Here is a 27869-nt window from a genome sequence, read left to right as displayed (position 1 = left end):
ACGGAGGGCTCGTGTTCTCCCTCAAGGAGATGTTCCCCTGCCAGATGATGTTCATAAGGAGAGCTCTCGGTAGCATAAGATCAGGATAGCAGCACGGCTCACTTCCATAAACGCAGGTTCTCTGCTCTTTCCCCTGGTAGGAGCACCAAAGGGAAGCATCGGAAGCATGCTGCCATGCAAGCATTAGGCCTTGACAGGACTATAATGATTTCCTACTCAGAGGAATTCCCTGATTCAAAAGCAAAAGCACGACTGAATTACCGACTTAAAATGGGGGAAGCTGAAAAACTAAACCACAGTTCTATTATGTCTGGGGGCCGACAGGGAGTACATCTAAATGAGCAAGACATCTTAAAGGCTTTGGAGACCTTTACTCAGGTCTCCGAATGTGAATACCAGAACTTCTAATTCCTTTCTTTATTAAACATATAATCCTTCTAACGCAACTATTTGAGTAAAGATTGTTACATCAAGTCAGAAATCCTAGATGAGACAAAATTCAGCTTCCTACGATGCGTATTTAAACGTACCTTAACAAAAGAGTGTTGGAGGCAGCTTATTCTACATCCTAACCTCCAGCAGTTCAGACAAAGCCCTGTGCAGTTCGAGTGTGGTGTCTTACCTTTGCCTTGATCCCCATCCTGTTTCACGGGCTTACTGCACTCTCAGGTCACTTACCTTACTGCACTCCAGCTACAGGTTTGTCACCTAGAGATGCATTCTGACCTGAGCTGCTCCAGAGCTGCCAAGGACAACGATGCTGATGAAAATTCACCGTACCTGTAAAGCTGGAAGTCTGGTGTGTAACCACCTCAAACTAATCTAACCTAGGTTACTTTAAAAACGATTCAGAATGCTTCACCAGCCCAGCACAGGATCACACACTCCACACAGGAGGACAAACTGCAGAGGAGGCCAAGCAGTTTCCCTGCAGCTGCAGGAGCGCCCATGGAGGAACCACAGGCATGCGGTTCACGTGTGGCTGTATGACCTGCAGAAGTGGTGCTGGTCTGATACTACCACTGCTTCAGATCCCAACAGCAAAAGTAAGAGCATTTTTCCCTAATAGTGACGACTTTGACTTTACTGACACCGTTCAAACACTAACAGCAAAGACAGAAATATCTCCCGGCAGACAATTCTGAATAATTGAGTAGACAATACAAAAAGGAAAAAGAACTAAAGAAGCGCAAGTGTGACCTCGCCAAGAAAACAAAAAGAATTGGGAAAAACAGAGAGCGATTAGTTTTTGTGCTGAAGAGGAGCAGCAGCTGATGGCAGGATTAAGACGGCGACCATGGCAGAGAGCAGGGATGGCAACAAGCGGCTCTGCTCCCTTCTGGAGCTAACCACTGCAGTGACTGAGCTGAAACACACCACTGCAGCCACAGACCTTTCTTTCTTTTAGGACAACTGCTGTGAAACACTACCAAAAAAAAAAACAAAGTACTCCTTGGCCACTATTAGGGAAGAAAGGGAACGGAAAACACACATTTCAGCCACCCCCTTGAATAATCCTGTAGAGAAAATCCTGACCAACTGATGATGGCTAACGTTTCTTCAAAGGGAATATTTCTTCCTCATTTAACTTACAAAACTGTCTCCTGCAAATGACATTTTATTTATAGCAGTGGTATTTGCTGTATAACTGATTGGGGAAGGCTGTAAATGAGCATCATTGCATATATATGGAAAACAATGATAAAGCAGTCATCAAAAAGCTAAAGAAGATTTAAATATTCAAATAAGGCAATCTGCATAACCCCCACCTGAATTTTAATTTTGCAGAACTTATTTCAGAGCTTTGTGCTGTAGATTATCTGTGCAAGCTATTTCTTTTCCACCAAAGAATGGCATCCTGCACTTTAAGGAGTGTCCACTGATTGTCAGAGTCACACTAATTTTAATCCTTGGGCTTAAGCTAGAGGAGGCACTACACCAGAGCAGGACGGGTTGGTTTTTCAAACTCTCCTGGGATCAAGGCAAAGACGAAGACACCGATGAACCGCAGTCAGGTTCTGGTGGCAGTGGGCTGTGTCAAGGCTGTCCAGCTGCCAAGCAGAACAACGCCGTGACTTGCAGCTCTCTGCAGGGCAAACCGTCCCCACGGGAAGGAGATGAAGGCAGTGCTATGGAGGCAGAGGCAGGCAGGCATCACCGAGAACCAGCCTCCAGAATGGCACAAGCATTTGCTAAGCAGGACGAGGACCAACGTGGGGAGGACTCCCTGAAGAATGGGCTTGTGCCAAGCAGGTCAAAAAGATATATTTGCAAATTAAATTAACACCTCTAAGCCTGCTGGCACTGCAGCTTTGGATTTATTATTACAAAAAAAAGCGCTTTAGCTGCAAAGGCCAACAGCCCTGCAGCCTCGCACAGCAATGCAGCAGTGACAGCTCCAACATACAAAGACATCAGCTTGCACTTCACATGCTGCAAACACAACCACTAAGGGAGATTAGGAGCTTTTCTTCTTCGAACCTTACTCTGTAATCTTGAGCTAGGCAGATCCTGAGCAGTCTTTCTTTCCAGACCACGGGATTTTGAACACGTTTCAGAACACATTATCTGCTGCACGGGCTCCCTCAGTGGTACTAGTAACTTTTTCAGCATTTTTGGTTGTGGAGATAGAACATTGCTTTGTAAATAGCACCACTTCATCCTTTGTGTTGATTGGATTCGAGAGTAGAACACCGGAATATTCCTCAGACAACAAGAAAAAGATCATTTTTGAGCACCACTCAATTCCCTGACCGCAGAAGCATTACATCTTGCCTGAAAACCTTAAATTTGATAAGAAAAACTCCAAGAAGGGAAGGGTGTTACACTCTTTCCCATGGCACACACAAAAGTGGGTGTCTGGGGGGAAGCAGGAGGAGAGGGTGGAAACGGGGGTGTCAGTAAAGCAATCATTGCCATGTTGTCCAAATCTAAGGATTGGAGAAACACAAAGTGAAAGAAAGAATAAGCACCAGCAAATATTCAGTTGTTTCAGAAACAGAATTTTCCATTACAAGCATTAAATAGTTGATCTAGAGATTTCCCTGAAGGAGCTGGTGACGAAGGAAATGAAATGCTTTAGGCAAAAGACGTGGTAATTTATTTCACTGACCTACAACACGCTGTAGTTGCAAATACTTTTTACACTTAAAATTTGTGCCCTGTAAATCCCACTTACTGGCACCCCGAGGTGAAAGTGAGCACTTGTGGATGTAAAGAATATAGGGGGAAAAAATTCAAATCAGGCTGCCTACACAAGTGTCATTTTGACAAACTCTTCGCAGAAGCAAAGAGCAAACAAAACCTCTCGTGCTTCATCACACAACAGCAATCCCAGCACCACACACCCAGCTTTTTTCAGGGCTTAAAGCTTCTCTTCGCTCCAAACAAGCAAATTCATCACGCTGTACCTCTGTGATGTGAGGAAAGGTTCAGAGACCAACATCCCGAAGAACTTACTCATCTCCTGCAGCTATGAACTCTGCAGCTTTCATGACTACAATAAACACTGTAAATATTTGTATGCTGCCTCCCAAGTTGTTAGTTTTGTTTTGTCCCGTTCTATCTTCAACTTCCCACGCTCAGCCTTCACTGTGCAACGGCACAGAGCCCTGCACACACGGCTATCAAAATTATTGCATCGTTTAAATAACAAGTGAATTAAATTTTCATTGACATTAATTATGAGTTTGTTCATTAATTTGTCAGTTACTGTGATAAATTCCGTGACTGAGCAGAAAAAAAAAAAGTCTACTGGCTGCTCCTGGCCCAACCTGGCTGTGCACATCGTGACGTGTGCTGGCTCAGGGCAACCTGTGTGGCCTGGGGACGTGTTCGGTGCCATTTGGCTCCCGGTGCTCCAGCCCCATCACTCGAGCAGGGCAGCTGCCTCCAAGGAGAAAAGGGAAGCAGAGAAGTTGTTTGCCAGTTAGTAATCAGCACGAGGGAGAAAACTGGAACAAAAGACATTTTTCAGAGCTTTTTCCCCTCCTGATTTTTATTTCAGCCCTGCAATCACTTTTGGATGATGATGAAATGTAGAGTTTACATTTTTGGTTTGTGAACAGACATGAAAAGACAGAGCAGACTCGTACTCCCAGGGCAAAGTGCCCTGACCCGGGCAGGGCTGCTCACATAACAGGGATGCAGCTGCATGCTGAGCCGGGGCTGCACCACCAGAAACCTCTCACCTGCACCCTGCCTCCACAAACAAGCAACTAGGAGGAGAGCAGAAAGCAAAGCGCTAACAGTTGATGTCCAAGTACGATCCTGCCCCAACATGCGCTATGGGAACCTTTGATGTTGCAGAAGGAGGAGGAACCTGAGAGAAAAGGTCAGGCTTTCCTTGAGGATTACAGCTCCTCAGGGCTCAGCCTCGACATGAAACACGGAAACGCATCTTAAAAGGATGCTTGCTTCTAGACTACCTGTTTCTGAAAGCTTTGGGAGCATTACTTGTACCTTGGCTACAGCTTCCCCATGTAACTAAACCAGAGTAAGGTTTGCACTACCCCCAGAAAGGCATTTCCACACCCACTTGTTCATTCTTGCTCCACACTAAACTTTCCACTGGAACAAACACACACAGCAAAACCAAAGAGGAGACTTGGGTCAGGCTACAATTCCCCTGACTTGCCAGGCACAGCTGGCCAGAGGGTTCAGGATCCATTGGTGACCTCAATGAGAAAGCCACCAGGGTCACCCAAGTCCTGCTGCAGAGCACCAATGTGACAGAGAACTTATCCACCCTGCATACTCATCTGAATCTTGTTTTAAAAATGCCTGTGCCAGCACACATTGTGATATCCAAAGGATTTCTCAGGTAATGATAAAGACTCCAGATAACTCCAACGCCTCACTTAAAAAAATACAGAAAAAGAACTAATGCTAACAAATAAGACTAAGTAAAGTGGTTCTCACTTTCTTCTGTGCCAATAAATCACAAGTGTGCTTCAGTATTCATTGCAGTCATCCACTGCACAGGAAAAGGTGCACTTCAGATGCAAAGCTTTACAGACGCTTATCTGTGTGGCAAAAGATGCAAATTTTGGTGAACTTAACTGTTCTACACTCAGGCATTATTTCACATCAGATGGTATGCTTTCTAAGCAGGTTAATCTAAAAATAAACTTTAAACACAACCAAGACACATATTTATTAATCAGAAGACTAAGTCTGATGGGCAGAAACAGGAAAAAAAGGCAACTTGTGGCTGAACACCAGCAACAAAGTTAGCTCTACAATCTTCTTTTTCAGATGGAGAAGAGACTTACTATCTTAATCTGTATTCTCACATAGGTTTCAGCATACAACATTTCCAGATTTTCTGCAATTTCTTTCATTTGCCCAATGTCAGAGGCAAATGCCTTTGCCTAAGACTCACCATTTGTATAACTGTGCTATTTCCAGCCTGCTTCAAATAGGTAAGAATAAGTAAGCATTGCTTAATAGCTCGTATTTGACAGAACTCGACTTGAAAACTCTCAGGAGTAGAAATAACTGTATTGCACTCCTGTGCAATCGGCACGCTGTACCCTGCATAAATTAGTCAAGTATTCCTTCATTCTCCCTTGCATTCTCCCTTTGAAGCCACCTGCTCCAAGAGGCTGCAACTGTAGAAGCAGTGAAATGCTGAGTGTGGCACATTCCAGGCAAGAGACAAACCACTCACTTTGCAATAGAGCCTGAACCATCGAAGAATAAAAAGCAGGAAAAAGCATTTAGAAATAACTGTATGAACAGCGACATTCGTATCACATTGGACATTGTGTTCCTGCAGCCCCTGATGAAAATCTGGGGAAGCAATTCCATCATAGCACAAAAATGGCCAATTCAAAACCTTTATTTTTGCAATAAAGTCAAGTCACAACATGCTCATGCAGAAGGAAGCCTATAAAGACTGTTGATTTAGGCAGAAAACATTGCATTTACGGGATGGTGCTCACCACAGCTTGTTTACAAAAAACAATATTTTCTTACCGAAAGGAATTTACCTCACTCTTCTACACACGAGGCACCTGATTATTCCAGTGGTTACACACCATATACATTATGCCACAGAAGGGAAACAGCTGCTTCATTTTCTTAAAGGTATAAAAGCCTGCTAAAAACATGACAAGCTTCAGCTCCACCTTTTACTGCTTTACACACATGGAAGTCCAGCTGTTTGTAGGGACTGAGGCCCCGTGCTGCCACACAGCCCCAACCACGCAGCTGTGCCGTGTATCCAAGCGAGGAGCGGTTTTTGCTGTGGGATCACCAAGCGCTGGGAGCGCACACAGGACATCCTCATTCCAGCGTGACTTCCACCCGGTTCACAGCAGTTCTGCAATGGTAGTGACACGTGGTCTGATTTGCGTAAATATACTTTTAAGTTCTATTTTTTTGCATTTCATCTCGATTTGCTCCCACCAGCCCCAGCCCTTGTGCCAGAACAGCAGGGCCGATTGAGATCTGATGCCAGCTGATTTCCGTGCTTCTTCGGTGCTAACAGGGAACTACTACACACCTCTTGCTCCCCACGGGTACGGCCCTCTATTCTAGCAGCACAGATGAATGAGATTTTGTAACTTCGGTTATTTATAAACCCTTCAGAGCCGCACCACCCCGGCTGTCACGTAAGGCACCCTTGGCTGCCAGCTCTGTTGGGGCAGTAACGCCTGCTCTCGGTGGCACAGCACGGGGGGCACCAGCTCCACCCTGAGGGCACCCTGTGGGATGCCTGGGCTTTGTCGGACTGTCACTGAACTGACCCCTGCCATCCGACCTGAGAGCTACGCAAGTTGGTTTTACAAAGTGTCAAAGTGCAAACAACGACCTGAATCATGTTTTCAGGTTAACCGCCCTTTCAGCGACAACAGATTTCCTAAATAGCACCCAGGCAGCCTTGCAATCCCCCTGCTAGACGTTTTCTCTCAGCAGCCATGCCTCCCACTGCCCAGAGCACTGAGCAGCGTCCCACTGCCCTCTAGCAGCCGTCAGCCCCCTTCCTTCCAGTGCATGGGCTCCACTCATGCAGGACCCACTGTGAGCGTGCATAAAGCATGCTGGGGAGCGACACCACCGCTGCTGCTACAGGTAACATCAGCTGTTTTCCATGCCACAGCCTCCAAGCTCAGAGACCAACGCACAACAAGCCCAACAGAACTCAGCCTGCGTTACATGCTGGTATCTGACAAGCTCTACGTGTTCACTCGGTGCATTGCCAGGCAAAGCTGCGATGTTTTAGGTGAATTATATTTAAATTATTATGAGGATGTACTTCCACTGTGTCATTTTATTGTTTTAATCCAAAACCACGCAGATCTGAGAGACAGCAGCTTATGGAAGGAGCCCAAGCTGGTTCTCGAGTTCTGTGAAATACCCATGGCCACATCGGATCTGGCATTCACCGCCTCACTTGCGCCACCATGTAGTTAAAGTCACCTATTACGTATTTACCACTATTTTAACCACTGTAAGTAGTGTGGTTTGCACACCATTACGGATACTCTGACCCTCTTACAAGGTGAGAGGAACCCCTCTGTTCGCTCCTCAGGACGAGCAGCAGACAGGTTTGTACTCTCAGCGAGGCTCTGGCAGTGCTTTCTGCTCACAGCCTGCAGTGCTGAATGGACAGCCAGGCTATGGGGCACCTCATCCTTTCAGCTTGCGAAGGAAGCCGACAGGCAGACTAAAAGTTAATAAAATACACATCTATTATTGCACTAACAGGGAACTTGTATACTTTTGAGAAGACTGAAGCCTATTTCACTCGATACCAGCTGTGTTTACACTATAGCACAGTCTGGTACCTCTGAAACTCAAGTGAACTTAAATCTGACTGTAACCACACTGGTTCCAGGGGGAAAATTGCTAAGAGGAGAAACATAGTTTGGCTTCTTGTGTTAAATGAAAACCTTTACATCAGCTGCTTTTAAATGTACCACAATTTCATTTACCATGCACCAGGTATACAAACGGCAATCAAAACATACAGAAAACAGCTGCTTCACTCATACAGTAGCATAATATGAAAACATATCTGTACTCACCAAATCAAACTTTTCTCCCCCAGCAAGGTACACAAATACACTTTAATCAATGCAACAACCACTTTGCCATGCAGACTTTGAGCCACATCCATCAGTCACTGTCAGGAACAGAGTGCTGGTCCTGCAAAGTTTTCCTCAGATGAAGAAAAAAGTCCACTGTCAAGATAACTCAGTGTTATCTGCTACTGACTGAGGCTCAGTTGTATGTTGCCTTCTCCTCTTAGCACTCACCGAACAGAATAGGAAATAACACATTATCTAGAACTACCTGCAGCTTTGGACAACTATTCTGCACAATGCAGTCAGCTGGACCAGATCTGTGAAGCTGATTATTCAGAAGAGGAAAACAACTACTTGATTTGACCTGGAAAATACCGTATATGCTATGCTGAGGGTGCCAGCTCCACACAGCAGTGAGCCCCCAGCTGCACAATGCCATCAGCCTTGAAGCACCAATGTGCAGAGCAACACTCACTTCTAAGTCTTCTGTTCTGGCTAAGCAGGAAAACCATGTGCTAAACCCCAGCAGTGGCAAGGATGCCATGATCAATGCTGAGGAGTTGTGAGTTGAGGCAACAGCCACAGCCAGGCAGCCTCACGGCTCCCGGCACAGACAGTGGCAGATGTTCCACCTGAGCAAGTCCATGGTTCTTCAGCCTGGCCATTTCACTTGGTGCTCAGGATACAAAATAAAGTCATTTTTTTGTGGGTTTCACTTAAGATTTCTTCCTGGCCACCTCTCTTTTAGTTTAATTGATGCTTACTCCATTTGCTTTGTCTTACCATGCAATGTCTGGTTTGGATGGGTGAACACAGACGATTTCTCCTGGGCCTCCAGTGGCACATGTAAAACAGGACTAAAGAGCAGCAAATTAAAGAGTTCAAAGGTTTCCCATCGCCCAGCATACCAAGACTGCTTGGAGAGCAGCAGGGTGATGGCTGCCTGTGAGCCACAGCCAAGCTCTAGAGACGGGAGCATGAAAAGGCCACCTCCCCTCCAGCGTGCTGCTCTCCTCCAGGAGAAAGGAAACTAAACCACTCAGCTACCACCCCACTGGTCAGCTTCTGCCTGGCTTCCTGCTTGCCCAGGAGGAAAGATGAAAATAATTCAAGTTAGAAATGTCCAAAAGAGAGAGCTGCATCTAAACACAAAGTGAGGGATGTAATCCTGCCTACAGAGTGGGAAACAACACAGTGGGAAGACCAGGAAATTTGGAATTTAGCACTGTTTTTCCTCTTGGGCCAGCTGTTTCCATGATCCCCACAGGCAGACAGGAGGTAAGGCTGATTGGAAAAGCTTTACCAAAAAGACTTCCTGGTAGACAGCGTGGATTAAAGGACGAAGAGCCAAGCACTTCCCCAGAGCTGGAGGCCCAACCCAGAGCTGCTCATAAGCTGCCGGACCCCCCTGCTTTAGTCACGTTCACTGCCATTACCACAGAACTGCTCAGTAGAAATGAAATAAATGAAATCACCACTTTTTTTTTTTTTTACCTTTTTTTTTTTTTTAAATCCAAATTACTCAAAATGTAATGAGTTCTGATTTTAGTTGTCACTGAACACAGACACCAACGAGTAGCTTAGCAATATTGTGCAATGTTGCACATGTTCTCCATTTGAGTAAACCACACACTGGCTGGCTGCCTCTGCTCTCCGAATGTTTCCTGATAATGTAAAGCCCCAAGTTAGTTTACCCATGGCAAGAGCATTTGCAGTCAGTAATGACAGAGAGATCACATCGGGAATATCTATCACCAAGAATTCAGAATTACACAAATGACACTTAAATGACATTATCCTTTTCTTCTTAGATACCTAGTTTTAAAAAAAAAATTAACCCACCAACATATATATATATATATATAAATATCACAATTCTGTTATAATGATTTTTAGTCACCATTACAGCACAGCCTGTAATACTCTGCTATCTGGAGATCATGGGCAGAGGATGCTCAAAACTGTTCCCATAACTTATACTGGCACTGATATTAAATACAATACATGCAACAGGATTAAGTAAAGAAGGAGTTAAATTGAATGCAATCAGGACTTATTCCTTTTGTAATATAACCACATTAATCCAAGACCAGTACCTAAAGGAAACTACCAAAATCAAACGCTGCTGGGGAGCTGTTAAGAGGAAATGAGAATAAAGTTTACCCTTCACCGCCACTTCACTGTTTCAGCAATGCAGGATTCCAGGTTCCCACGCCAGATCTTCTGTTTTAAACTGTGAAATAACCTCTTTCTTTAACAACATGCACTTTTTCTTTGCTGATGCACCACGGAAGACTTAAGACAGGCATGGTGTCTGCAGGCAGCAAGCAACAGCTGGCAGCCTCCCAAGCATCCCGGTTAAGGGGCTCTTTATGCTGCACACGGCGAGAGAAGTCAAATGATCTGGTGGAAGAGCTGGGTAATGCCCCAGGTACTATCGGAGTCTTTGCATCACATTTACAAGATTCAGAGTATTATTTTAAATTGCTGAACAACTGTATCGTATGTCCCAAGAGAGGCCAGCTGCCTACCGCTGCTATGTACTTGTACTTGTACTTCACCACCGCCTTCCCTTCCTAACAGAGCGGGGAATTCAGCCGAGGTGTTCACAGCCCCAGGGGACTTCTGTGGCAACACCCCAGCCTAAAGCACTGCTACTGGAACACAAGTGTAACTTGCAGCCACAAAAAAGGGTGTTTTTGGACAGAGCCAACTAAACTTGTCTATTTTTACAAGGCATTTTTTCAAAAGGTAAAGCTAAATAAGATTAAATTCATTTTAAAAGCATCTCCATCTGCAACGCAGACCTTCATGACAACGGCTACCCCAGCCGTGCCACTCCTGCACAGTGCGAAGGAGACCCTGCAAGAGCAGCCCAGCAGCATGACACCATCACGCTGCAATGTCATCCAGGAAATCGCAATTCAAGCCAAACTTGGAGGAATCGCAGATCTCAACTTGGTCAAAACAATCACATTTCAGCACAGCCTAAAGCCCGTGGAACGTCAGCACGTGTAAGAAAGCTCAGCACAGTAACTCACCCCACACCTTCCTTATTCAAAATTTCTACCTGTTTTTCTACGTGGCCTCCAGAGAGCCCTTTTTCCAACAGCAAGTTCTGCTTGCCATCCCAGTTATTAAAATGTATTAAGTGATACACCTTAAAATGTTTACTGAAGTATTAAAACATTTATCAATGTCTTTGTCTTAGGTATCAGACTAAGCAGGAGCCAAAATCCAGCTTCTCACCTGTTTGGTGACATATGTTTCAGCTTTGCACACACATACAGAAAATACAGATATTTTGCAGACATAGAAGAAATAGATTACATTAAATACAGGAGATCCTCTTCTGCATGAGGACAGGAAACCTCACGGTTAGGGAGAAATTGCCATCAAGTAAAGAGAAGATGGAAGTTTCACACAGCACGTAAATTTCTGCAAACTAGTAAGGGGGGTGGTGGTGAGGGGTGGAGACAGCGGGATAAGAGGAGAGGTAAACCAGCAGTGGTTAGGTTTTCCAATGTTACTTGCTACCTAGCTAGAATACAGAGTCTACATCCACAGGAATAGTTTCAGCCTGACTACGCCCCCTCTACTTCTTAAATAAAAGTTAAACATCTGTAGAAAAATTATCAGAAAATATTAGTTATCCCTGCAATTTCCTGCAGACAACTGAAAACTGTATTTTCTAATTTAAAATATTTGATAAAACTGGGTTATTTTGATAAAATCAGGTTAAGGAACAGCCACGCATGAAATCATATTGAGTGGTGTAAGGAAGTAAAAACATATAGAAGTTTAAATAAAGTAGGTAAAATAATTCACTGGTTACTAAATAACTAGTAACTAATAGTGATGGGTTTCCAGTTGATTGCTTATTGAAAATAAGAGGGAAACAAACACTAAGGATGAAGTCTGTATTGTGCATTTGCAGGAGAGTTAAGGCACCCACTTTCCAGATTGCTGTTACTTCTGAACTTTTCCAAACCATAGAGAGCTTTAATTTCCCATTTCAGAGCAGACCAGGAAGAACCGAGCAGGCTTATTTCCTGCAGGAAAGGGTTTCCCAGTGACTTTTGCTGAAAGGATTGTGGGTTCCTTTTTTTGGATTCAAAACGTGAATGCACTGCTCCTACCAGCCCGATGCTTCCAGGATGTTCGTAGGGGCAGGGTGATTATACACTTGCTTTCTCCAGCTGAAAAGCATAGGTGCTGCTAGTTTCTAATTGCGTATTTGTTTAATTATTAGTTTTATCAAAGGAACTGAACTGACAGCACAAGCTATTGTTACAAAAGCAGACATCAGGAAGACCAAGCAAAAGATTAAACAAGGGAAGATTGCTTTTTTGACTCAAACTCATTACAAAACTTGCAGTACTTTTTTGGTTAATACTAAGTTTTCTGATGCTAAGCAGTAATTTTTCTATAAACATGCTTACAGTATTTGTGCAGAGAACAAGACATATGCCTCTGCTACCACAAGAAGCTGGTGCTCTTTCTTAGAGTGATTTAAAATATTTCCTTTTCAATTTTTTTGCACAAAACTCATGAACTAATGAAACCAATATTTTACCAACCAGTTTAAGTATTAAAAATAATAATATTAAATTTTAATGCTCAACTCCTGAGTACTGGGAAGGAGATGGGTTTTTGAATGCTACTAATGTAAGAGAACAGCATTCAGAAACCATTCTGAAACAATTTGACAGTGAAGTTCATGCCCAACGCCAATCTTTTTCCTCATCCCTATTTTTCTTTTGCCAGCTCCCACCCACCTTTTCTTCCACACAGCTTCATCTCCTCCATCAAATCAGACACCATCCGTGTTTGGGAAATCAAACTAGCTGTGGTTCTGGAAGGACTGAAATCCAGAAGGACCGCATGCCAGCTTCAACCACTCAGGCACATCGTACGCACTCATTTCGACAGAGCTGCAGCGGGCAGGTCAGTGTGTGTACGAGGTCACCCCACTACACAGCATCGGAGTATTTTGACCCTAAAGGACAGCAGTGATAACAAAGCGCCTTACCTCAAGCCAGGGGATGCTTCACCAGCAAGCAAAGAACCAGGTGCTCTAACCCAGCATCTGCCATTTGTGTGAGAGCAAGCAGCGGATTAGTAGCAAAAAAGCACCACGGAGCAGGTGTATTTGCTCCTACACGGCATTGGCCTTTATCACGGAACTGAAGAGAGGTTCCCAGCCTAGTGTGGACCTCAGGCCGCACATCTTATCTAAGGTCTTAGGCACCAGTGTTGACAGGAGTTGGACTCCAAACGTTTTGAGAATCAGGGTCCAAGCTACTAAATCCTAGGAAGTGAGCACTGCTGTAGATGAACCAAGAGAGAAGAAGCTGTCCCCGTGCTGCTTTTGGTCTCTTCTGCTGCCTGAAGCACTTGCCCTGTGCCTAGTAGGACAACTGCTGCTAGCGTGAGACAAAAGCAGGAGGAGTACTTCATTTTCTGCTTTCATTTTTTTCAAAGCAAAACTAGCAAGTTGGAGAGGCAAACTCTCCACAGAGCTGCCCATCAGAGCGATGTTTGTGTCACATCCCACTGCCACTCACACCAACAGACGTCACTCTTTTAGCATCTTCTTAAAAAGTGTTTCCCCTAGGAAACGAAATCAATAATCTTAAGCAACAGCAACTGCACACAGAAAGCAGCCTGCTTTAAGCGTAACACGAAAAAGCACTGTTCGTTTTGTTTTTAGCTTTGTGTGTTTTAATTACACCCCTTCACCCTCCTTCATGCTTTTTAATTGAATTTTCCTTTATCTTTAGAAGGCTAACTGTATTCCTAAGAGGCTGTGGATGGCAGAGTTCAATCCTCTCGCCGCAGAGTCCTGAGCCCTCCCACTGCTTTCCAATTTGCTTTTTGTTTTAAAGGGGTTCCAGTTCAGTTTGGCAAATACATTTTTAATGGAAATAAATGTGAATCCAAAGGAGGAATATTATAATGAGAACCCCCAAAACTCCTCTCTGCATCTGAAGGGATCCCAAAACCATCAATGAGCTCAAGGCTTAGAAAACTTCTGTTCCAGTGGTGTACATTGTCAGGACACGCTTACTTATAGTCTATCTGAAATTCCAGATTAGGTCACCGTACCTTGCTCTTTGCTCTGTGTGTAAGATCCAACAAACCTCCCTAAGACATGCTGGCTTCAAGGCAAGGCACAACCGCTGCATCACCAACATGCTCGCCTCCCTGACTGATGCCCTGACACCTTTCCAAATGCGACCAGAAAGCCCTTTTCCTGTCATCATTACCTACACTGCAGATCTCAGCCACTACTTCAGTTCCACTGCCAGTACATCTCTTATCATCATGTCCAAACAGCAATAATAAGAGGCTAAAAGCACAGAAATACGGTTATTTCTCACCCTGTACAGACTGGATTACTTAATACACTTCTGGTGTTAAAGCAGCAGCTGAGCCTCTTCTGTAAAGTGCGTAAGTTAGGTTTCATAACAGGCTGAGAAAACATTTCAGAGCAACAAGGCTTTAAACGTGGCATTTTAAATCTAGAAAACTGAGAAAAACACACACACTTGACTGTGAAGCCAGCATAGGCGTTGCTGGATTTATTAATTCTGAGAAACTTCAAGCATCAACACAAGCAAGCCTCACAAAGTCCCCACATTTGATCCTGGAACATCTTTAACCAACCACCATCTTCAAACCTTCTGACCAGTCCCCAGAATGCCGCCTGTTTCCACTACAGCTCATGAACTGTTTCTGCTTTGTGCACTGAAATGCTCTTTTCACTGGCTAAAGCTCCCTCTGGCTCACCACGAAGACCGTACCAACCTTTGGACTTCCAAACTGCGGTGGCAGAAGGCAGCTCTCCCCCTTCTCCTTTGCTGCCACACAGGACGGAGGGCATTATGAGCTGTGCTCAGTGATGGAATTCTCCCTCTCCAGGCAACACCACAAAACCATGGCCTTGCCTTTTGTTACTGCGCATTAACCTATATGCTTCCTTCCCGCTCCTCCCTTTAAAAAGAACTGAAAGCTTAAAAAAAAATAAAAGACAACAGCTTTCAACACTATACATTTCAAATCACAACAGGCCTGAAGGCCTAAGAACAGTGACAGCACAGGGTCTTAGTGGATATCTCACAGGAACTGATGATGTTGTTATTACTCCAGCATCAGGAGTGATGCAATTACACGAAAATCTGTTCTCATTTTAAGACTTCTTTTGCACTTCTGTTCATACAGAGAGATAAACAAGTCCGAAGCCTAAGGGCTCAAAAGACAGAGAGCAACTAAAAAAGATTCCTCTATTTTTAGGGGTATGATTTTGAAGCTTGATCCTGATGACACTGGAATGTTTACAGTCATAAAATGTGTTTTAAAATCGAAACAATTTTTTTCATTTCATTATTTTTGCAGCCTCCTCCTCCTAAACTTCAGTGGATTCTTTTCAGGCATCACTCTGCTGGCACATGCAATGTTATTTCTGTTATTAAATTTAAATACCAAAGAGGTATCAGACTTTCATTCAAATTCAATTTCTACTTTGGAATCATTAGACATGATTATTAAACCAGAAAATCTTCATCTCACAGTAGGATGTAATAAAAAGTGTCTCAGAAAAAACAAACGACACCCTCTTCTTGAAAATGCCACCTGAAGATGTCCTTTCCTGAAGTCTCCTGGACGTATCTCCTGGATATGCATGCTTCGGATCGCAGTATATTCCCATGTGACAGGGTTTAACTGCAAAATCCATGTTCTCCTGTGCAAACCATGGAGGTGCCAGATGCAGGGAGCTCCCCAAGACACTGCCAAAGTGATCTTGTCCCCCACAGCAGGGACATCTGCCTGCTCTCTGCCCAACCCCAGCAGTTACTGCAGACTTACTCACACCACCACGTGCAGCTCGGTGGCAGCCCGGCGTACATAGCTCAAGTAACAGTGTTTAAAAACACTTCACAACCTGAGAAATTCACAATGAGATTTTCTTAATGAGGACAGGATCAGTGTTAAGTTCAATACCACATGCTGTACAGCAGATCTAGGCACAGATACCTCCTTTTATGACTGCGAGAAGTAAAGGTTTCATTAAGGACAAGCATTAAGGCCAAAACCAAGGTCAATGGTCACCTCAGGTGAGAAAGTGATCTGAACTACAACAGGAACACTGAAGAAGTGGTATCAGCATTTCTGCTTTGTACATCCTCCGCTACCAAAATGAAAACTTTCTGAAATTAAAAAAAAAAAAGCGTTGTACACTGCAATTGCTAAAACTTTGAACCTTAAGAGCTTTCTGCATACAATTTTTTTCAGTATTAACATTGCTATAAGCACTGAATTTAGTTTTACAAGATTTTATTTCTCCTCCTCCCCTGCAAAATACACATGTGAATGGCCAAAGATTAACAGGGAAAGAAGCTGTGGCCAAATAAACCCAAAGGCCAGCTCCTCACACCCATCTTCCCACAGCTCCTGACATCTGCTTCCCATGCCGGTGTCCAGAAATACCTACCCAAAGCAGTGGATAAAAAATCCATCAGAACTGTGGCACCTTGAGCTCCCATTCCCTGCCTTTGACATGAGTTAAGGAAAGCAAACGCTGTGCCCCAAACCTGGGGCCCACAGTCACAGCACGGTCTTTCAAGAACCTGCTGCTGTCCACAGAGACTTCTATCATTTTGAAGCATTTTCTGGAAGATCGCCTTATATTTTAACTTCGGGAATGAAGATGGGAGGTAATGCCAGAAATCCAAGTCATTTTTCACAATGCAGGGAGGCCTAGTGAGTTTATCCTGAGTTCTCTTCCTGCGATGCGAAGAAGTGCAGAAATAAGAAGTTTCACATATGAAGTGGAGTTTTAAGACAACAAAGAACTGTGTAAGCGATGAAAAATAAATGTTGATTGCTAAGAACTGGAGAAGTATAGTTGAAGATGAAATTCAAGATACAATAATAATGCATGGAGAAAGAAATAACCTTGCCTATAGATTGAGATCTACATTAGCAACTGCAACTCAGGATTTTCAATTGTTGTGAGTAATTCCCTCAGAACATCAGTTCCACAGTCATTAAGAACCCCGAGGAATGAAGAAGAAACCAGAAAACCTCGTGTTACAATTCTGGAAACCCCCAGCACACCTGTACCCTGACAGAGCACGTAGTCCTGGTGCCAAACAGCCACAGCACGACTAGAAGATGCACAAAGAAAAGGATCAGAGGCTTGCAGCACTAAGATATTAACCGAGATCTGTGTGCAGTTTGGTTTTACAGCTACGCCAGACAATACCCACAGCCTGAAAGAGAGGTCCTGCCCAGTCCAGCGCTACGCACGCACAAGCCATGAATAGGCTTCGGTGCCTTCTGCACAATAAAACCATTTCCTTCTTCAGGCTCAACAAAGCGCCTAAGGAAGGGTACAATAGAGCCCTGTAAAATCATAACTAATATAAAAAAGAATAAGGAAAGGTTATTCACTATTTCTCCTACCACAAGAACCAGAAAACAAACTGCAGCACCTTGTCACGCTGTACATCATTAAACTGCAGACTCATAACCACAGGAAGCTGTGGATTCGGAAAGGATTAGACCAACTGACAGCGAGCAGGTCAAACCGCTGGTTCCTACACAGCTCCACGCCCACGTCACCAGCTGCACGAAGGACCCTTCACTGCTTCTCATCCTCATTTCAGAAGGTTTCTGAGGTGAGACACGGGGCTTGGTGTCCTACTGATCTGACACGCTGTGGCAATTGAACGTAAAAGTTCATCGCAACTTCAGCTAGACTTGAAGGCACCCATCCTCCCACAGCACAGAGAGCCTCCTCAGCCCCCTCCGACAGCTAGCAAGTTGCTGTTTTGCTTTCAAGCCCTACTACTCAGGCAGGACCTCGGGAGGGTTAGTAATTTTAATACAGTAAAGTGGATTTGGCTGAGCAGTTTGTCAGAAATCAAGTTTTTGCCTTGTGGTAAGAGATCTCTCCCTTTTGAGCAGAAAATAAAGAATTCGTACACCACTAGTCTTTGAAACCCAAAATGCACTGCTGGTTTCCGAGAGTCTCCCAGGCTGGCCACTGCAACCAGCACAACGCAGCTGTATGAAAAGACACCTACTTAGAAACATCAGTGCTGCTCGTTTTCCATGAAGGTGTCTCCAGCAGTTGAGAGGCAGTTGTTACATTAATTGCTTTGTTATATTAGATATCATTCACATCCCCGTCTAAGAATGATCAAGACTGACAAAGCATGTTTTGATGCCACCATCTACGTAACAGCACAAAAGAAAGGCATTTCTGAAGCACGAATTGCTTTAAATACAAGCCTATGAAACTATGCAATGCTGCAATTTCTCAAGAACCTAAAAATTGTTCCCAGTAAGATTCAACCACTGTTCGGAAACAAAGTCGAAATGCAAAAGATTAAGCCTGAATACTTGAATAAAATTCTCAATTTCCTATAAAAAAGGTAATTTCTGTATTTCTTCCTGGATAATACTAAGAGTTATAATTTAAGTCAAGATGCATTTAGATGGAAATTGGACAACAATTAGTAACAAAAACTGTGCTTTTATTTTACTTAACTAAGTAACATTCGCCCCTTAGAAACAGATACAAAGAAAACAGTATTTTGGTTTTCCATTTAAGACAGATAAAGATTTAAATCAAGAAATAGCAATTGCAATTAAAAAAAGTTGATTTTTTTTCTTGTCACCTTGTCCTTTCAGTTATTATGTTCCCATCTCCATTCCGTACCCAGGCTGGAGGAATTAAAGGCAATCCTCCCTGTTTTTTCAGTTTCCAATCATTGTCTCTTACTTAAAGAAGCTGAACTGGTTGAGAAAACAAAGCCAAACGAACCAACTGTTGGCCATAACCCCTTTACACTTGCAGCTAGGCTGGAATTATCTAGAATTGGCTTCTTTTCACAGTAAATGTTGGATTCAAGTACTCAGCCAAGCCACTTCCCCAAAAACACTGGTTTTCATTAAGAGGAGTGAGAAATACATGCTCCAGTTTGCACAAGAGTAAGTTCAAAGAGTAACAGTTGGCCACAACAGCAGTGGGAATTCAGAGTTAAGTTCCTCCCCCCCCCCTCAAACCTCTGCAAGAAGTTTGACAAATAACTGAAGCCATAACACGATCACCCCAGAACCTCTCAGCCACTGGACTGAGAAGCCGAGCTGTTAACTTGATCAAGTCTTGTTTTGCAAATACAGGGGAGAAAACTTCCCAGAAAGCAGGGGAGATTTTCATACGCCTGTGCCCATGGTCACGTTCATTTACAAGAGCTGACTAGTTCTGTTCAGTTGGCCAATTAGTGCCATATATGTAATGCTTCTGACTGATCCTGCACTTTCGTTATTTCTTAGGGCCATTAGTTTAACTCTCACAGTAATACTTTAAACAGCAACAAGCAGAATTAATCCTGGAATAAACCACTGCCTTCTTCAGTAAGTTCTCTTTTAGGATGTGCGTTATGTGAGTGATGTGAGAGCTCCGCTGGCCCAGCTGCAGGAGAGCACCCCATGCCTGCCCCCTGCCCGCCTGCCAGGCGTTTTCCACCTGCCTGTTTCTTTACGAATTGTGTCGGACAGATCTCATCATTTCTATTAAAACACCGCTAGGTTGGTTTACTACTTAACACGTGATCTGGGGAGTAGTTGGAACTAGACATAGACACAGGGAAAAAAAAAAATACTAATCCACATGAGAGAAAGCCTGTCTGTGTGTATCATTGAGCTCCAATGGCATTTTTCAGTCCCACCTGGCACCTCCGCAGCTTTTGCAGCACCACCTCCTCACTCTCAGGGCAATGTCAATGGGCACAGGGGCCAGCAGTGGCCTCCCATCATGAAAATATGCCTTGACAGGAGAGAAAGACACTTAGAAATAAACCACCCTAGTTTCAGACAAGACTTTACAGTGTTCTGTAACTTGAAATCCCTTAGATTTAAGATATATTTTATGATTTCAAGATGATTTTTTTCTCTTTACACCAGAGGCCATGGCTCCCCATGCATTGAGCAGACAGCACACAAGAGCAGCACGTGCGTGCACGTTATCACAGTTCTAAGGAGCCAGGGATTCCTAGAAGTATTTCATTCAGTCCAGTTACAGATAGAAAAAAAAATCCCAAAGAAACGGTAAAATCTTACATTTAGACACATTCTCAGCATTCAAGAGACCAAAAAACAGGAAGCAAATGCCAGGGCATCACCTACTGCAGTACGGAGAGGCGAGACACCCACAGGGCTCACAGAGCCATTTGTAATAAATGCGCACACCAGCATTAGAGGGGAAGTGCATTCACTTCCTGACTTGATCGGCTTCTTCTGGAAACAATGACAAATCTGAAGGTGCTATTTATGGCTTTCTCTCACCCATCCCCAGAAGAAATAGAGACTACAGCCTCTAAATACATCAAGATGGAGTTCATCTTCTCCGATTCACTTGATATCTACTTCAATATCACAGCTCCAGTCCTTTACATCCTTGAAAAAGATTAAGTGACAAACAGTGAAACCCTGCAGGGTTCCCCCCCACCACCATTACTTTCATCCAATGACCCAATTCCGCAAGACAGAGAACCTCTCAAGGTATGCTGAGGGCTCTCGACTTCAATCAGCCAAAATGGGAGAGGAGGTCACTCAGCCCTGCACAGAATTTATTCTTTAAATAATAATAATAATAATAAAAAATCCAAGACACATCTCCTCTACCTCTCCTCAGTACTCGCGGAGAATCTCAAAGCTGGTTGAATAGCTACATCATTTTTAAATAGCATCAAATTCCACTAGTCTCCTTCCCAACTCATCTGTTTGAAGAAAGAGATCATTTCTGTAGCGAGGAGTGTCCTCGAGTGTAACAGCAAATAAACCACTGTAAATGAAGTGCCACAGCAGTGTAAACATTGACCTTGAAAACCAGCAAGCTGCTCCTCGCGGTGACTCTCGGGACAATAATCCCATTTAAAGTGTCCACATAATCTCAAGAAACTGTTCTGATTAACTCCATAACTAGCAACTCACCTGACCCGTAAGCATCCGCAACTGGGTCCAGTTGCCAACTGTTAATGGGTGAAAAATGCCCAAGCAAACCATGCTGGGCTCCCACCCCCGTTAAGGGAGGGAAAACCTAGTAGTCAAGAGCTGTTTACCAGCAGTCATCTGTGCAGCAAGATGTTATTGCCATTTAAGACTGTTCTGGATTATAAAAAAAGAGAACCTGGAAGAGCAGAAATGCATCCCCAGAAGAGACAACAGTTTTACTGCAAACACAAAAACCTCTTAGTCCGGGTTTTAACACTACTGTTTACCTGGTTTCCCCAGGAAACAAGCCTTGTCATTTGAAGTGCCTGCATGTACCACTTTCTACCTACCCTCTCATGGCTCTTCATCAAAATCAGTAAACTAAATATGACAGAGGGGCAGGGGTTTCAGTGAGATTGAAGTACTGCAAGTGTTGTACCAGAATGATTATTTTCAAAAGAAAAAGAAACTCTATACATCACAGTCTCCAGTGAAAGAAAGATGAATACAGACACTGCTGAGAATCCCAACGAATTAAGAAAGGATAAAGAGGAGGGGGAAACAGAAGAAGAAAGAGTCTTTGGGAGCAGAGCTTCGTTAGTCCTGTGGCTCACGGGCCACGTTTGTTTGCACAGTTCCCAGCAAAATGCTCCTCACTGGTGTGCGGGGTGATAACGCAGCAGTGTCCCGGCACATGGAGCAGGGAGCTCCCCCAACTCTCACCGCTTTCCGTCTTCAGCGTGGTTTTAAAGCATTCACCCAGGACTCTGTAACTACGAAGCAGCTTTGTGCTAGTTAAAATACACTAACTGCCCAGAGAGGTGCAAAGTTACCTGGAGAGTCCCAGCTCATACACAGCCTATCTTGTTCCAGCCTCAACTGATGCCCGCCCTTCCAATAGGGAGCACTGAAAGTACTCAGGCAACTGACTGCCCTAAGATTTGCCCTAGTAATAATGCGGGGTAGAATTCTTGTTGCAGTTCTTCAATCCTACAGGCGAGCTCTCTGTAAGTACACTTCGGAAATACAATCTCACCCTAAGGTATGAGGTTATTAAAAATATATATAATAATAATAATAAAGACCTCTCCTGTCATCACCACCAAGCCATAATGGTTGTCAGCAAGTCCAAGAAAAAGCAGGAAAAATCAGAATGGATACAGAGGTAACCGTGTATGTGTCTTAATGGGCGTTGAGTCTTTCTTTTTTTTTTTTTCTTTTTTTTTTTCCCCCAAAAGTATTCTGTTCTCTAGGAAGCAAGACCATTTTAAAATCAAATGAGCAATAAGTAACATCTTAATGCTTCTTTCACAGGCTTTATCCATATAAAGAAAATTGAGCAGTGGAAAGAATTATTGATTAAAGTTCATCAAAATATATAATTACATGAAAAATGCCATTACACTAATGAGTTTTTTTAATGTAAAAAGGTATTAATATATAATTAGAATAAAATTTTACTTTCATTTTCAATTTTTGCTACATTTAGAGAATGCAAACTGCTGCATTTCCCTTTCAGGATCTTGCATATTAACACAACATTCCCCTTCAGCACAATTTCAGCAAGCATTTGTATAAAAACAACAACAACAAAAAATCAACTCTCCCCCCTCATCCCCACATTACTCCATCTTCTGACTTTTCAAACGAGACAACAATCTTGGGAAAAAAAAAAAAAAAAAAAAAAAAAAAACTTTAGAGGGAAACAACACCCACCTCCAATCTAAACCTATGACCCCAAAACTGAACACCATGTCCCAAAGGCAGCAGGAAATGGGCACGAAGCCAGCTCCACTACCAGCGGCAACGCATCACCGCGCGAAGCTGCCAAGGCAGAGGCGACGCACTCTGCCTGCTGAACATCGAGCGGGGTGCCTCTGATGGACACCGCCAAAGAGAGGTGCTGTAGTTCCAGAGAGCATTTGTAACTACGTAGGCTACGTGGTTTTCAGTCGCTAATCAATCCACAAGAAGCAGGACTGGATATTTAAAAGTTCAAGAAACCAAATCCCGAGACTACATGTATTCTGTAATGCCAGGACTACCACGTTAACGCAGGGACAAGGTGTGTAGTACAAAACCTGTGCTTTCAGGTATTGAAAGCTCTCTCCCCAGAACATCCCTCACTAAATACCTCCCAGGTTTCAATTTGTCCTGCACTTAAAAGGCGTGTTAGTGAATTTAGCAGGAGTCAGTTCGCTGTCAATGTGTTCGTGTAATTAAGCTGCCAGGTGTCTGAAGTGCACCACTCGAACACAATTACTGAAGTCCGGCCAGCATGAAGTGACTGCGCTGATGTCTGCAGCACCATGCCATGGCCAGACCTTGCAAAAGGAAGCATGGTAATGATCTTCGAGTGACTTGCTAAAATAAATAGAGTGCATTCAAAAAGTACACATGACAAAGGGTTAGCTCTGGAGCTGTCACAGGTCTGCTGTGGAACAACGCCCACAGAAAAACCCTTACATAAGGTAGAACCTGGTACCGAAACATGCTATGGCACAGATGTTTTTGCAGTATTCCTTAACATCTTCACCACAAGACAGTGGAAGAGGTTCAGAATTTAAAGATCCCAGCACGCAAACCGTGTGAGTCTTACACTTGACCCACCTTTCTCTCCCCCACAGCAATTGCTCAGGAAATTTCCCAGGTAAAAGAATCAGGTAAGTTAATTCCATACTAGCAAATTAATAGTGGAGGGGAAAAAAACTGCAAAGGAAAAGCCGTGCAGATCAATAATCGCTATGGTCTGCCACTGTGCCTCAGCTACCTATCTCGCGCTGCCGCCTCCCGTGGATAATGTGTGTGCCAGCTTTGACCCAAGGGGCTGCCCAATTCTCCCAAAGCAAGCGCCCAGCCAAAAAGGGAGGCAGACATGAGCCAAGCCGTTCTCCCAACTCTTCCATGTTCAGCCTTAAGTACTACTGACAAAAAGGGTAAAGTGAGGTCTCTTGGTTTTGTTCAGTTGTCTGGCTTGCCCAGCTACTGTTTTCCCATTACTAATGGTTGTGGGAAGAACCAGATTTCATTCTCTTCAGCCTTCAATCACAGCAACAATTTGCAAAGCAAAAGTAAAAGAGGAAATGGCTGAACTGAAGGCAGGAAGCCCACTAAGTCTTCTTCCTACAGATGATCCTTTAGATAGATAGATGCCTTCTTACTCTTTTTTTAATTGTAAAATCCATGCTTGCAATAACCACCACACAGGAAACCCACATTCTTCCACAGTTGGCTGATATATTTTTGTCGTATCATTGATTTACTCGGCCCTGAAAGCTGGCTGTTTTGAAGCAGTAATCACAGACCTTAGCCAGCACAGGACTCTGTCCTGCTGGGTGCTGCAAGTTACAGCCCCCGCTCCAGCACCACCATGTTCATTCCCCACTGACAACTTTTTCCTCGTACAGATCAGATCTTTCTGATCAGTCCACATCTGCTGTGACCCCTGAGTTGCAAAACGCGGGTATTTCTGAAGTTACAAGAGAGGTGCTCCGTTTCTCCAGCATGACTTTTGCCCGGTGGACCTTCCCTTCTGCCCACCGGGAAGGTTTTCTCCGGTAACCTCCCGGGCTGCTGACAGCAGCCAGCTCATGAGCAGGAGGGAGCGGCGAGGAGCCAGCCAGGTAGGTGGGCAGGCAGGCAGGTAGGCCTTCTTGCTTCGAAACCTCTCCCGCCCCGATTCTACCGTGGGAGCGGGTAAAGCCGTCAGGCGTAAAGGTTACCGTGCAAAGCCATTTTATAACGGCAACAAGTTTCTGCGAGGAGCTCTAATTGCTCTGCTAACGCACACGTGCGTGCCCGTGAACCAGGCGGCGCTGGCCTATTTCCAAAGAAGCGAGAGGGCCTGGCGGAACCCTAACGGGGAGCGGAGTTGGGAATTCACCGCCCGCTGCCCGCGGCGTTTTCCTTCTCCTTTCATTCTTTCCACCGCGCCCGGGGGGGGGAGGAGGGAGAAGCCTCGGTGACAAGTTTGCAGGAGCCGCGGACGGAAACTTGCCGGGTGCCGCCGGGCGGGCATCCCGCCGCCGCCCAGCGCCGCTCCCGCCCCGGGAGCCCCCGGCCGGCCCCGGGACCTCGGCGGTCGCCCCGGCGGCGTCGCCGGCGGCCGCCCCTCAGGTGCGGCGGCGGCGGGCAGCGGCTCCGCGGGAGACAAAGGCTGCGGGGCCGGCCGAGGAGCCGCCGGGCGCGGCGCGCACACAATGCCGGCCCCGCGGCAGCGCAGGCGCTGCGGGAGAGCCGCGGGTGCGGTGCGGGGGCGGCGCCCGCCCCCCCCTCCGCCCTGCCCGGCCCGGCCCGGCCCGGCCCGAGCGAGCGCTGCGCGGCCGCCGGACGGGGAGCGGGGAGCGAGGAGCGGAGCCGCGGGCGGGACGCGCCGAGCGGGGCAGGGCAGGGCAGGGCAGGGCGCGGGGCGGTGCGGGCGGTGCGGGGTTTGAAGGTCCCCTCCCACCGCCATTTTGGGAGGGGGGAGCTCGCCCCCCCAAGCCGGGGCCGCCAAGTTCCCGCGGGGCCGCCCGGGAGGGCAACTTCGGGCCGGGCGCGCCGCGGGCCCCCGCGGGAGCGCGCAGAGTTGCGCGCGGGCACTTGCGCGGCGGGGAGGCGGCCCCGCGCATCGCGCCCCGGCGCGCTCCCGCCTGCCTCTTCCCCCCTCTTCCCCTCCTCCTCCTCCTCCTCCTCCTCCTCCTTCGCCGCCTTTTTTTTTTTTTTTTCCTCTTTTTTTTTTTTTTTTTTCTCTCCCCCTCCGCATCCAAACTTCGGGAGCCCGGAAAAACCCCGGGGGCCCCGCGCCCCGCCGGCAAAACGCCGCCAGCAGCTGCGCCCGGGCCCGCTCCGCCCGAGGCCGCCCTCCGCCGCCCCCCGCCTCACCTGCGGGGAGTTTTTCCAGCCCCCGCCGCTCCCCGGGCTCGGGCTCCCGGCGCTCCGCTCACCGCCTCATTCCAATATGGCACGGCCGGCACGGCGCATGCGCCCGCCGCTGCTCCCCCCGTTCCCCCCCCCACCCCCCCGCCGCCCCTCCGCCCTCCCCTCCCCTCCCGGCTTTTCGGGCGCTCCGGTCCCCGCCGGCCCCTCCCGCCCCCCCCCCTCCTCCTCCCTTCTCCCGTCCCGCCGAGCCCCGCTCCCCGCCCGGCCCCGCGGGGCTCCCCGCCGGCCCCGCCCCCGCCGCGCCGCCCCGGGCTCCTGCCCCCGGCCACCTGCTCCCGCCGCGCCGGGGCCGGGCGAGGGCTCGGCCGCCGGTAGCGGGCCCCGCTCGGGGCAGGGGCGCAGCCCGGCGGCGGGCAGGGGCGCTCCGGGGATGCGCGGCGCCGGTTCCAGCTCCGGCCCGCCCCCGGCCGGGGCCCCCCTGCGGGGCCGAGCGGGCCTCGGCTCTCGCTGCCGGCGGAGCCCCGCTGCCCCCGCCGCCCGGCCGGGCGAAGCGAAGCGAAAGAAAAAGGAAGCGCCCTGCGTGTGCGGCGCCGCTCCGCCGGCCGGGAGCCGCGCAGCGGGCTGGAGACGGCGGGGGAAGGAGCGGCGGGGCCGAGCCCGGCGGCGGCGGGAGCGGAGAGGAGCGGAGCGGCGAAAGGGACGCGCCGCCGGCTCGGGCTGGGGGCCGCCCGCTGCGGGTGCCTCCCGGTGCGGGTGCCGTGCCCCGCACGGTGCCGGCCACCAGTTGCTGGCACCCCGGGCGGAGCGGAGCGGAGCGCGCAGGAGCTCGGCGCGGCCCCGCCGCCGCCGTCCGGCCCCAACGCGCCGCTCCCCGCCCGGCAGCGGAGCAACGGAGCCCCGGCCCCGGGCCGTCCGCTAGAGGGGGGCCTCGCCGTGCCGCCGGAGGGAGCCCCGCTCCCGGCCCCGCCGAGCCGCGCCGGGCAGGTGTGGCCCGCGCCGCGCCCGGGGAGCGGGGAGCGGGGTAGCGGGACGGGTGCGGGGAAGCGCCGCGAAGTTCCCGGCCCCCGGAGCGCTCCGGTGATCCCGGGGAGGAGGCTGCGGTGCGCGCCCCGGGGGAGGGGAAGGGCTGCCGAGAGGAGCGGGCAGCGTGGGCAGGGCACGGCCGCGGGGCTCAGCCGCTGCCCGCCGCCGCTCCGTGCCGCCTGCTGCTGCCGGCCCCGGGAGCGCTCACGACCTCCTCCGGCCGGCCAGCCCCGGCTTGGTGCAGCTCGGAGTCCTTCGGAAAAACCGGGAGGAGGTGGAAAGGCACGGCGGGAGCTGGGAGCAGCCTCCGGGGGTGAGCGGAGCCCCGACCCGCTCGCAGCCCGCGGCGCGCTCCGCGGGAGCCCCTGGGGCAGGGCCAGCGCTCGGCGCCCAGCGCCGTGTCCCTGCCCCCCCCCCCCGGCCGCCTTCATCTGCAGGGCTTTGCTGGCAGCCGCTCTTGGGACGATCGAGGAAGTTTCTAATTTCCACCCTAAATGTATTCGGTGCCGATTTATAGCCATTTGATCTTTACCGGTATTACCCTTCACATTACATGATAATTCCGTGCCTCTGATATTTACCTAAAATGTCCCTCTAAATAGCAATTAGATCATCATCCCTCAACCTTTCGGCTGTGTTTTTAATCTTCTCTCTAAATACGTTTTCCATTCTTCCAGTGTCCTCTATACCTTCTGCCCTGCGTGCACTGCTCTAAACAAGGTCTTAACAACTGCCTCGCACAGTGATATTAATACCTCGCCGTCTACTGAAAACACCTCACTCAATGCATCCCGGAATACATTAGCATTTTTAAGACCGCATTACAGTGGCATCTTAGTTATCCTACAACCGATAACATACCCGCACTCCTCTCCTCGTAATCTCACAGTTGATGAACCTCCAAGCATACTCGCAGTTATTCTAATTAATCTTTAAGTGCATGACTTC

At 47.2% G+C, this 27869-nt stretch overlaps 1 protein-coding gene across 2 annotated transcripts in view; it reads right to left on the bottom strand.

Annotated features, from left to right (window-relative positions):
* Positions 1–27869, bottom strand: part of SFMBT1 (Scm like with four mbt domains 1) — a 102735-nt gene that overhangs the window by 50393 nt on the left and 24473 nt on the right. The window contains exon 1 of one of the 2 annotated variants that reach the window (XM_084531122.1): positions 25902–25989. The exons of the other annotated variant lie outside the window; for it this stretch is intronic. The gene's annotated coding sequence lies outside the window, so the exon portion shown is untranslated. Of the gene's footprint in view, positions 1–25901; positions 25990–27869 lie in introns of those variants that run through there. 2 annotated transcript variants of the gene reach the window in all.

This window comes from Aythya ferina (assembly GCF_964211825.1).
Source record: "Aythya ferina genome assembly, chromosome: 10".
In the NCBI taxonomy this organism is placed as follows: Eukaryota; Metazoa; Chordata; class Aves; order Anseriformes; family Anatidae; genus Aythya; species Aythya ferina.
This window is presented reverse-complemented; position numbering and strand designations above follow the sequence as displayed.